General features: G+C 38.5%; 1 protein-coding gene and 1 pseudogene across 1 annotated transcript in view; one reads left to right on the top strand and one right to left on the bottom strand.

The window, feature by feature from the left end:
- nAChRbeta3 (nicotinic Acetylcholine Receptor beta3) overlaps window positions 1-13,306 on the top strand; it is a 208,755-nt gene that overhangs the window by 156,859 nt on the left and 38,590 nt on the right. The window lies entirely within an intron of this gene.
- Window positions 11,747-12,112, bottom strand: LOC108374329 (DNA-directed RNA polymerase III subunit RPC10 pseudogene; annotated as a pseudogene).

The raw sequence follows: 13,306 nt of genomic DNA, 5'->3' as shown, positions 1-13,306 counted from the left end.
AAATGAATTGTTAGTTATATACATACGTGAGATCGAATTACATATGTACATTAGGCTGGGTCGATTTTGTATGGGGGAAAATAAAAGGCATTTGACCTTATTGTAATAGTAATATTATGATGTCTTAGGTCTAAGCCAATTGTTATTGGCCAAGAAAGATTAATTTAAAACTTATCTTTAGCCCGCGCAATTGAATCAAAGTGTATGAATTTAATATGTATATTCACTTATAATAATTATCAAAATTCAACAATAAGTATACATGTATATATAAAAATGAAATTCAAATTGTGGAGGCCCTTAGTGATGGACTTGGGGTCTTCACAGTATGTATGTTTGTGCCAGGTTGCAGCCTAAACGGACGGACAGAATCGAACAAAATTTTGACAGAGTATTGCCATGACACCTGGGCCTATAATAAGGTAAAAAATTGGGATTCGACAAGGGGGCGTGGCACCTCCCATAGGCGTGAAATTTTTAATCAGCCATAACTTCGAAACTAGGTGCTTACAGTAGAGTATATATAAATGACTTTGTAAAAGCGGGCGTGGCACATCCCATAGGCGTGAAATTTGTTAACAATCATAACTTCGGAACCACAAGTCACATGAACTTGAAATTTGGTATACAGTCATATATATGGTAGGTGCTGATAGTATGGTATAAATAAATGAGTTTGTAGAAGTGGGCGTGGAACATCCAACAGGCGTGGAATATTTTATCAGCTATAAAACCGAAACTGTAAGTCATATGAACTTGAAATTTGGTATGCAGACATAACTATGGTAGCTGCTTACAGTAAAGTATATATAAAGGGGTTTGTAAAAGGGGGCGTGGCACATCCCATAGGCGTGGAAAGTTTTATCAGCTATAATTTCACAACCATCAGTCACATGAAATTGAAATTAGGTATGCAGACATATCTGCGGTAGGTGCTTACAGTAGGCTATATATACTTGAGTTTGTAAAAAGGGGCGTAGCACATCCCATAGGTGTGGACCCTTTTATCAATAACTTGGGAACCATAAGTCCCAAGAACTTGAAATTTGGTGTGCAGGCATATCTACGGTAGGCGCTTTAACTAATATTATGTTCACGTTGAAATATTAACTCGAGTTTAACGTTTTGAGTTAATGAACAGCTGTCAAGTGTTCTCGTTGGGGTGTTTAATAAACTCCGAGTTTAGTTTGACGTTTGTTTATTTACTTTCGCTTATACGCATTCTGCTAATATATTAGCACAAATTAAATAAAAAATTAATATTCACTTTGAATGCTCTCCTCTACGACAACGTCAACGTTGTTGATTCTGTGACCTCCGACTATTCTGTGCACTGCCTCGAACAGATGCCACTGCGCCGGCGAACCTCCTGTAGGCCCAATGGATTCCTTGCATTTTCTGCACAAATACACATACATATATGTATGCATGTTTGTAAAAAGGGGCGTGGCACATCCCATAGGTGTGGACCCTTTTATCAATAACTTGGGAACCATAAGTCCCAAGAACTTGAAATTTGGTGTGCAGGCATATCTACGGTAGGCGCTTTAACTAATATTATGTTCACGTTGAAATATTAACTCGAGTTTAACGTTTTGAGTTAATGAACAGCTGTCAAGTGTTCTCGTTGGGGTGTTTAATAAACTCCGAGTTTAGTTTGACGTTTGTTTATTTACTTTCGCTTATACGCATTCTGCTAATATATTAGCACAAATTAAATAAAAAATTAATATTCACTTTGAATGCTCTCCTCTACGACAACGTCAACGTTGATGATTCTGTGACCTCCGACTATTCTGTGCACTGCCTCGAACAGATGCCACTGCGCCGGCGAACCTCCTGTAGGCCCAATGGATTCCTTGCATTTTCTGCACAAATACACATACATATATGTATGCATGTTTCTTAATTATTATATTCCATGTTTTTATCTTACCTGTACCTCTGGCCCCACAACTCCACAAAGCAAGCTTCTGTCCCGCCTTCCCAAAAACTCTTCTTGCGCCTTTTTCTCGCCGAGTTTTCTATATTTTTTGCACGTTCCATTCTGCTATACAAAACACGGGTGGCAAGATTATTTCCACTCTATGATATTGTGGTTTTTTATGTATACAAGTTTAAATGTCATATTAATGTTAAATTTTGCAATTTTCTTACAAACTTACCAAATACAGATATTCTCCACTTCTTATAAAAACAGGAAAACATATGATTGTGCNTATTCTCCACTTCATATAAAAACAGCAAAACATATGATTGTGCAATGTCAAAATTCGACAGTGCGGACAAATTTGTATACTAGTGCGGCCAAAGTTTGACAACCATGCAGAGACACAAACCAAATTCGGGCAAAAAATAGGGTTTCATTCGCTTTAACTCCAAATAAAAGTGGTGTTTGAGGCGAGTTAAACGAAAATTTTTGGTATGGCAAACTCCGAGTTAATGAGTAGTGTTAACCATTTAACTCCAAAATGGCCCATAAACTCGTGTTAAAGGCTCAACGTGAACATAGTATAAGGCATATATAACTGAGTGGAACATCCCATAGGCGTGGAAAATTCGGAATCATATGTCACGTGAAATTGAAATTTGGTACGCAGACGTATCTTTAGTAGGTTCTTAAAGTAGGCTATATATAAGTGAGTTTTTAAAAGGGGGAGCGGCACGTCCCATGACCTGGAATGTTTTATCAGCTATACCTCCGGAGCTATAAGTCGCTTGAACTTGAAATTTCGTACGCAGCCATTTTAATGGTAGGTACTTATATTAGAGTATATATAAATGAGTTTGGAAAAGAGTATATGGCACATCCAATAGGCATGGAATTTTTTAACAGGAATAACTTCGGAACTATAAGTTCCACGAACTTGAAATTTAGTATGCAGATATATCAATGGTAGGTGCTTATATATAAATGGGTTTGTAAAAGAAGGCGTGGCACATCCCATAGGCGTGAACAATTTTATCAGCTATAATTTCAAAACCATAAGTCAAATGAAATTGAAATTTGGTACGCAAACGTATCTATGGTAGGTGCTTATATTAGGGTCTTAATATATAAATATCCCGTGTCACTGTGTTCGTTTACGCAAATCTCCCAAACCGCTTAACCGATTTCAATGAAATTTTGTGGGTGTGTATTGTTGGTTCCAACTTAAAAGATAGGGTAGTTGTGAACCCGAGAAAAAATATTTTNTATTAGGGTCTTAATATATAAATATCCCGTGTCACTGTGTTCGTTTACGCAAATCTCCCAAACCGCTTAACCGATTTCAATGAAATTTTGTGGGTGTGTATTGTTGGTTCCAACTTAAAAGATAGGGTAGTTGTGAACCCGAGAAAAAATATTTTATTTTTCATCGAAATTTTTTCTATGCTTCTCGCATCGTGCTTATCTAATATACATATGAAAATCGAACTCTTCCCAAAAGGCTCGACCGATCTTTATGAAATTTTTTGTGTTATGTATGGTGGGTATGAGAATCGGATGTAAAGTATATTTCATGGTGACAGGTAATAAGATCAACGGAAATAAGGTCGCACCTTTTTAAATCGAAATAAAATCCATTGACATTATTTCTCTTTCAAACATTAAATTTGCTTAGCTTCGAGCCCCGCGTACCCCGCGCGACCGGCGCGCACACCACGTCACGGTACGCCGCGGCCCCGCGGCCCCTCCTTCCCCGTCTCCCGTCGTGCTGTAACGCAAGTAGATTTATTTTTTGTATACGTTGAAATACAATTTTTATATATTTTAAACATCGAGGGCTTATATTCAATAATATCCTCTATATGCGCACTTTTCACTTGAGATTCTGATATAAAAATCCACCTAAGCTTTAACTGTCATCAGTGATCTTAATTTTTCCTTATATAAAGACAGGTAATAAGTCGNATTTTTATATATTTTAAACATCTAGGGCTTATATTCAATAATACCCTCTATATGCGCACTTTTCACTTGAGATTCTGATATAAAAATCCACCTAAGCTTCAACTGTCATCAGTGATCTTAATTTTGCCTTATATAAAGACAGGTAATAAGTCGCAGATGGTTTCAAAAATCTCAAATTAGTTTTTGTGCGAATTGCAGATTGAAGGTATTAATGAATTCAAGCCCTCGATATCTCACATTTTTATATGTTTAGGCCTCCACGCTAAATAAAATTCTTAAATTAAATTATCGGGTGTACCACCCTAATGTTAATTTAACAGATGCACACACATACACATTCGTATGTGAAACAAGACAAAAATAAAAACTGCACTTTTCCTATCAGTGCACTTTCGTTAAATTTCCCCTGAAAACGGAACTCTTCAAACCGTTTAGAGGGTTCGACTTCAGTTCCTAATTCTTTAAACTTTCTATTGGATTTTAATCACCAGCGACTACGGACGTTCCGCCACCACACCACTTCATAACCAAGGTAATATTGTAAGCCCCCTTGAATTTTAATATACCTATTAAATAAACCGCCAAACTTAATTGTATTTCAAACTAAAACCTGGTGCTTTTGTTTTCTTATTTTTTCAATAAAAAACACTGGTGCACTTATCGAGTCTATACCCATTAAGTCGCCAGGGTTTTTCATGGTCCTTCGAGCCAGGAACTATAATTAACCAGAGCAAAGCAAATACAGTCCACTGCAGCTAAACAAAGGCGCCATTCTTTGAATATACCAGCGGTCAAGGGTCACTTGCGGTCACAAATCTCCAGATTATTACATCTGCGCATACAACCGTCCGCCAGCATCAACTGGAGAATTGCCACAAACAGTAGCGTGAAGTTACCATAAGTCANGTCACAAATCTCCAGATTATTACATCTGCGCATACAACCGTCCGCCAGCATCAACTGGAGAATTGCCACAAACACTAGCGTGAAGTTACCATAAGTCGGGAACGTACCACATCAGTACACAACACCCAAATTAATCACCAGCACCACATTAAAAAACATTCAGGATTTTCAAAGGTATGTGGTTGACATTTCAAATTTCTTGCACATTCTCGTATACGTAATACAGCAAATATTTAAAATACCAAAACCCTGCGCAGATCCAAAATTATCGCGAGTGATCTTGTGAAAATCATCAGTGCATTGATATCACTTTTTGTGTTCTTTCGCACTTAATTAGTAAATAACGTTGTGAACAAATATCTGCAGCAATACACAAGTGTGGGTTACAGTAAATTTTTCTGTGCTTAACACCACCTCAGTTGTTAGTGTAACCTTAATTTATAGCGAGCACAAGTTTTTTTTTTAATTATATTTAATTTCGTGTTTTCACAATCACTTATTCAAATTTGCAAAGCATCGATTTTATTATTTTTCACATCGAGTTAGCTTTCAATATTTTCAAACAATCGTGTTGCAAGCATTTGTTAATTGGTCAAATCATCGGCACTAACAACAATTCACTGAGTTGAGGATACATAACCTCACTTGTGACTGCACTTGTTGCATACATTTGGTTTCACATTGGGACACTTTTTAACTTCTGCAATTCTGCATCCACAAGATCACTTTGAACGATTAATCAACAAAAATAATATCTGCGTAGCACAGTTGAATTATTTCACATTTATACACAAATATTTCGCTGAGAGTTGGGTGGCGAGTATCAGTTCCTGCAATCTTGGAAGATTTTCATTAGTGTACGCGAGTATACATAAATACATATATTTACATACATATATTACGCTTGATATTTAATAAATAATTTGATATCCGTGCGAAATTGCACCTTAATTGCGGTGTTAACTTATTTGATTGTAGTGGTTTATTCGCTTAAAACTTTGGGAAAGTTATCATTTTCGTAGTCCTCTCGTAACTTATTTTCATTAGCATCTTAAAAATGGAAACATTTATCCGATTAGCTGATGTTGTGCCTGAGTTTGAGGCCGACTACAATAGCATGACTGAAACAGAGCACACAAAATACACTCTTGCCATCCAGCAAGAGGAACAGAAAGCCATGTGGAGGAAAGCAAAGATAGCGTACGAAGAGTATTTAAGTTCAGGTGCGGTAGAAGCAAAATCAGCCTAAGTGAAGGCTAAGTATAAAAGTACCTATTCTACTTATCTGCGCTGCCGAACATGACAGAACTCCATGCGAAGCTCGTCAAAAGTGACAAAGATACCGAGGATATGTCGGCCAGAGAACACAACATCCATCTCCCACCGTGTGATACGGATGTGTTCAAAGGCGATTATCTCTCGTTTTATATCAATAATAAGCGCCTCACTCCTGTAGAAAAGTTGTTTCATTTGAACCAGAAAACTCAGGAGGAGGCCAAAGAGATAGTTAGCAAATGTGATGTTACAAACGAGGGCTTCAATACTGCATGGAAAAACCTATGTGATAGGTTCGAGAATAAACGCATTCTAGTGAATTCGCAGATAAAGATTCTTTTTAACCTAGAGTCAGTAGAAAGTGAGTGCGGTACCTCATTAAAAAAAGTTACAACGAAATATTAATAATTGTTTATCGGCTTTGCGATGTCATCAAATTGACGTATCCAATTGGGACGCCATAGTTACATATCTCTGCTCTACGAAATTGCCAGAGAGTACGTTGGCTCTTTGGGAACAAACAATTGAAAATAAAACCGAAATTTCCAAGTGGGAGGATATGGATAAATTCCTCTCTAATAGGTTTCAAACACTTGAAACAATATCAGATATTAAAGCTGTAAAACACCCTCGATTTTCAAAGCCCCAAAATAGCAAAAACAATGGAACTCAGAAAAGGCATGGGGCCTACCAAGCAAGCTTAGCCAAGAGCCTGTGCAAATTTTGTAAAGGCAATAATCACAAACTGTCAAAATGCCAAAAATTTCTCAAAATAACAACGTCAGACAGAATCGCCTTCATTAAAAATAATCATGGTTGCTTGAATTGCTTATCTTCTGGACATACTGTGACTAGGTGTACATGCTCATTTAATTGCAGCATCTGTCACCAAAGACACCACACGCTCCTTCACATTCAAGCATTTCAGCCAAAAGCAACTATGAACCAAAGGCATCAAACAAACGTATCCGATGGGTCAGACAACATCGCGTCAACTTCTGCTCAAGCTCAGGCAAGACACGATGCTACCAAAGCAAACAAAGGACCAACCCAAAATGTCCAATCCTGCTTTGCTAATACCAACAAAGGAATTCTATTAGGGACCGCCCGAGTCAATATATATTTTAATAATACAAATTTTTCGGCCCGCGCACTAATAGATTCCGGATCGGAGTGCTCTTTCATTACTGAAAGACTTAAGCGTAGGATTAATCTGCCCTCGAGGAGGATACAAGCTCAAGTATCTGGAATAAATAATACGGTCTCAGCTCAAGTAAAAGAGGCGTGTTTCATACAACTGCGGTCACCAATTGACCCATTGATCAATATAGATACCACCGTGTTGGTATTACCACAATTAACTGGAAATCTGCCGACTTGCCAAATCGATGCTAGGACTAAACAAGCGTTTCCAGATTTAGTTTTAGCAGACAAGAGATTTTTTGTAAGTGAGCAAGTTGATCTTGTCCTCGGTGGAGACATTTTCGCACAAATAATGCTAGGCGGTATCAGGAAAGACGTACTGGGAACTCTTCTTGCTCAGGAAACCGCCTTCGGCTGGATTCTCATCGGTCAAACTGACACAAGTACCCCAGCGAATAAGTGCGTATCATTTTTTAGCGAAATAAATTTAGACAAACGTTTAGCGTCCTTTTGGGAATTGGAAGATATCCCAAGAAATAAGACCTACAACAAAGATGAAACCTATTGCGAGGAACTTTATAAAAACACGACTAAAAGGAATAAAGAAGGCAAATATATTGTGTCATTGCCGTTCAAACAGGATTTTCCAAATAACGTACGATTAGGACCGTCACTTAAGATCGCTTGCTCACAATTTTTTCGAACTGAAACGCGTTTAGCAAAGGATGCCTCAGAAAAGGCATACGCAGCCACTATTTTCCTTCGGGTTCAAAAAGCGGGAAAGGTATTTGTCAATCTTCTACTGGCTAAGTCCAGAGTGGCACCGGTCAAAACTATTTCGTTACCACGATTGGAGCTTTGCGGTGCTGTTCTGCTTGCAGAACTTGTTGAATCGATCGTTAGCAATCTCACTTTAGGCCAGTTTACCAAACATCTGTGGACAGATTCGACTATTATCCTAGCCTGGGTTCGAAAACCTCCCTGCTCATGGTCAACATTTGTTGCCCATCGCGTGACAAAAATCATTAAGAAAGTTGGAAGCCAAAATTGGCTCCATGTGGATTCAGCATCAAATCCATCAGATTTAGCTAGCAGGGGTATTAGTGCGCAAGAATTGGTAAACTGTTCCTTGTGGTGGGAGGGCCCTTCTTGGTTGCAAGAAGAAAGAACACAATGGCCCACACAGGAAAAGGACTATAAGACACAGTTAGAACAAAAAAGGGTACAGGTTCATGCGACCACGGCAGTCGATATTAGTAATGATATTCTTGAAAGATTTTCCGATCTACCGAGAGCTTTGAGAGTTCTATCATACGTACTGAGATTCTCCCAAAGAACTCGCCGTAACACTAGAGCTTCATTTCAAGCGGAATCTTGTTCGACTTCAGCGGATGAAATCAAAGCAACGACTCTACGCTTAATAATTATCTGCCAGAAGCAGCATTATGGTCAGGAGTACTCATCACTGAGAGAGAGCAAAATTAATAAGTCCAAAAAGTGAAATGTTGTCCCTGAACCCATACATCGACAAGGAAAATATAATTAGGACAGGTGGTCGCCTTGGAAAATCTTTAGATCTCGCTTATAACGAGCGCCACCCAATTATCCTTCCATATAATAGCAACTTGTCTCGTCTTATAGTCCAGTTCGTTCACAAAGTATCACTGCATGGTGAGAATCAGCTTATGTTGCGCTTGATTAGAACGCAATATTGGATACCTCGAGTCCAGAATATGATCAAATCGACAATTCACAACTGTAAGACCTGTACGATCTATCGAAAACGGTCGCAAACGCAGCTTATGGGCATTCTTCCTAAAGAACGTACCACATTTTCACGCGCGTTTACTAACACAGGTGTCGACTTCACCGGACCTTTCGACATAAAGAACTACAACGGACGAGGTTGCAGGGTGTCTAAGGGGTACGTATGTCTGTTTGTGTGCTTTGCAACCAAGGCGATCCATTTGGAAGCCACCTCTGATTTAAGCACACAATCATTCTTGGCAGCATTTGCAAGATTCGTAGGGAGGCGAGGTTGCCCAAAAAATGTTTACTCCGACAACGGTACCAACTTTGGCAGAGCTTCGCGATCGCTAAGATCAGAATTCAAAGCTTTTATGGCCGATGCCCGCAATAACACCATAACAAAATACACCCATCAAATGCTTACATGGCATTTCATTCCCGCCACAGCCCCCACATGGGTGGATTGCGGGAGGCGGGAGTCAAAAGTTTTAAATGCCACTTCACAAAAATCGCTTGAAACTATAAATATACATTCGAAGAATTTACGACCCTTTTATGCAGAGNCTCTTCAAACCAACCCTCAGACTTAGAGCCACTTACTCCAGGTCACTTCTTAGTCGGCGGGCACCTTCTTGCTCCTCCTGAAATCGACGCTGATGAACACCGTGCGTCGATTGTGAATCGTTGGCAAAGACTGAAGGCTCTACACCATACGTTCTGCAAGAGGTGGAAAACAGAATACCTGTCGGAACTCCAAAAGCGCAATAAGTGGAAATACCCACAAGCCAACTTGAAAAATGGAGACCTCGTCTATATTAAGGAGGACAACCTACCACCTAACGAGTGGAGATTAGGTAGAATCGTTAACCTACACCCAGGTTCAGAAAACCTCGTACGAGTCGTGGATGTCATTACCGAAAGAGGGCAAGTCACAAGGCCATTAGTAAAATTTGTCTTATTGCCGCCATATAGAGAACAGGATGAGGAACAACCCAGCAACTCTGTCTCATCATCTACGTCGTCGTAACAACCATCGCGAATTCCACTTCTCAATGCCCTACGCAATCCCACATCTCAAATGGCAAATATTCCAGTTGCCGAATCTTCCATACGAGTAGCTTCGAAAGCGCATGTCTGAAGCATGCGTACCTAAGCAATACAAAATAATCACGTGATTCCGTCACACCGAAAGTTATGCAATTTAGCATTAGGGATGGGGAGGGGGGGGAGTGAAATTCGATTTCTTCCGAATGTCGAACATTACCCAACCATTCGATTATTCGATTCGACAATTGGTGATACAAATTCGATTTAATTTGTATTTTTTCAAATTTTCAACAACCTTTTACAGAAAAATTTAAAAGTTTGTTTGTAAGGATAGTTCAAATCGAAAAAGGGACCAGCAATTGAACTTACACTGAAGTGATTAATTATCCGCAGCCTATCTTCACAACCAAAAGTAAATAACAAGTATTTCTTTCTCAAAATATATCAGCGAAAAATCCAAAAATTTATATGTATATTGAAACTAATCTTTTGAGAAGTATAATGCACTTTATTTTTCGTGCTCCACAAGAACAAGAGAGATTTGTACGAACTTCACGTTACATACTTAAGTAAACAAGACGAGCAGTTCTATTCGAGCCACATTTTTGGCAAATGCGTCAGAAAGACGAAATTAGTTTTTTGTTTATATAAGAATTCGATTTTTATCCGAATTTCAACACCACAAAGTTCGATTTCGAAAATTCGCCAGTTTGGAGCTAAAATTCGACTCAAATTCGAATCTCGAAGCTTCGAAGACATTAGAACTAATTTATGGCCCAGTTCCTGGTACCAATAGAAATATACATTCGACCATGCCTAATCATCAAAATATATAGACATATATATGCATGCACAAACTTAGATCCAGGCAAAAGATAGTTAACACTCACCAAAGTTTCGTCAACACTTATGCACTACTCTCGTTTCCCGGGATCAGATTTGCTGGTGCCATTCAATATTCTTACAGCGTTGACTCCGGCACTGGTGGTCGACGCTGAACTAGCCACAGTACTCCAATCTTTAAGACCATTTAATAGTAGTTCTAGTACTTCCTGTCTCGAACGGCGAGTTGAGTGGTTGAGATACACGAGTATACTACACATTGCGAGTAGATTCCTAAGCGAATTAAGTACGTGCACTTACACGTAGGTATTCTAGCTGCTGTGTAAACAAATTGTAGACTGCCACGTACACCACAATGCTTTAAAATCGCTACCAGCTATTATATGGTAACGACAACGAGCCTTTTGTCGCAGTACGCGAAATATGTTGTTTGTTCGATATCCCGCGCGTTGTTGAATGTTTAAACTCTGAGCACTTCTGCTTTTGAATTGTTCCGCAAGATATTGTGAGAGTTCCAGTAGTCCGAGGCAAGACGGAATCATTTAAATGGTCCGACTTTCCATAGAGACGAAAGGCTTCTAAATTTTTTACACAAATCGCAACTGGTTTAAAACAATTACGTCCTTATTTCATATAGTCGTTTTATGGCCTCCTCGTTATTCGCAATACGAGCTAGACCATACACAGTACCCGTAGGCAATGCGATAATCTCCGTTTAATAAATAGCGGCGAGCAACATTTAAAGCCCTGGAGTCTAGCACGTCGAAGACCTTTCCCCGTGAAGCTGGAAGCATTTTAGTGTAGTATGTCGAAAGAAGGAGTAGGTACCATGGATGCCAATAGGCATCCAAAAGCGTTTTTTGAACTTTGCAACAAAGCGCATATGACTTAATTTTGAAAAGGCGCATAACAGGAGTAATCCCTCCAGTTATGGCCACAAATTTTATTGCAACACTTATAAGATGTGGTCATCGGCTCATCCGCAGACCGGGTCTGCATTTGCATTAAATAAGATTTTTTGTGAGAGCACGCAGGACATTCAGCTTGGGTGGAATCTACATTTTCCAATGCGGCTGCACCACCCATGATATGATCAACTTCCTTCAATCGTGGAAATGTTCGAGTTGAAATTTTTCGTTTAATACTACATATATATGGGCAGGTATTGCCTGAAAATCGGTGCCCTGCTGTATCCTGTTCAACCATTAATATATTACCACAAGTCGTGCACAACAATAGCATAATTCCGAAAGATTTCTTGAAGTTTTTATTATTTTAGGTGTATTCATTACCCAAATATAAAAGTAGTAGCACGTTTTAGATGAATTATAACCAAGTAGGGTCAAAGATGGCAAAGACGGAATACGAAAAGCGCTTTAAAGAAGAAAAGATATTAGTTAGATAATATGGGTTGAATAAAAGCTTCATATTAGATTAATGCATATTTCGCGATACTTGGTTGGCTTTTTCCGAGAGGCATTGGTGTTGCGAGTATCGCCTGCATATGAAAATTCCGCACTTTCCATTCTGCATACAAGAATTGCCCATTCATCTTTCTGGCGAACTCGGTTATGAGTGTCAAATATGCCGTACTTGAGTGAATGAATGTTCTGGGTGGAATATTTCCAACGAGAGCTGAAAGGAAAGACAAAAACTATCAAATTAAAATACTACAAGCAAAAATACGCAACTTACCGCCTCGTAAACACTCGTGCCTTTCAGGAAATTCTTATATGTGCTGCAATTGACATCGATGAAAGTGTCATTTTAAAAATAGTGATGTGCAAAGTTGCCGCAATACTCGGTACCCAAAGTTTCGGTGTTGCTAACCGATACCGATTCAATGCATTATACCTTGGTAATATAAGCACACTTAAATCACTTGTTGCATAATTTTACCAGTCCATTTTTTCAAAGGAATAATAATTGTTCACATAACTTTACTGAAACTTCGACAACTACTGAGTTGCATTTATCTAATTTTCGTTCTTCCCTCCGTAAAGGCGCGGTGTGGAATCAGTATTTACAATAAAAAAAAATAAAAATAAAATAAAAAGTCAGTATTTACAATAAAAAAAAATATATATATATATACAGGGTGTCCCAGAAGTAACGTGCCAAACTTTAGGGGAAGGTAGGTGGGGGGGGTGAGCTCCTTGATAAACAAAAAATTTTCAGGTAAAAGTGTCACTGTTTTTGAAATATTTACATTTTTTCGAATTAAAAAAAAATCGTGCCTTTTCATGTGTTTTCTTTAACTGCAACTACAAACCGGGCAATACTTAGTAAATTTTTTATGTAAAATACTTCCAGATAGTTGCCTCTCCATACTCAAATGCAATGTAGTTAAAATATATTAAGGAACCATCATAAAATTAGGACTATTTCTGGATTTTTAACTTTTTGATATTTTCTTCCCCAACTTTGACTATCTCGGGTGAAAAAAAA

The sequence above is a fragment of the Rhagoletis zephyria genome, unplaced genomic scaffold (assembly GCF_001687245.7).
Source record: "Rhagoletis zephyria isolate East Lansing unplaced genomic scaffold, Rhagoletis_zephyria_1.1 Rzeph_scaffold_00088, whole genome shotgun sequence".
Classification (NCBI taxonomy): Eukaryota; Metazoa; Arthropoda; class Insecta; order Diptera; family Tephritidae; genus Rhagoletis; species Rhagoletis zephyria.
The sequence above is the reverse complement of the archived record's forward strand: the minus strand, read 5'-3'. Positions and strand labels throughout refer to the sequence as shown.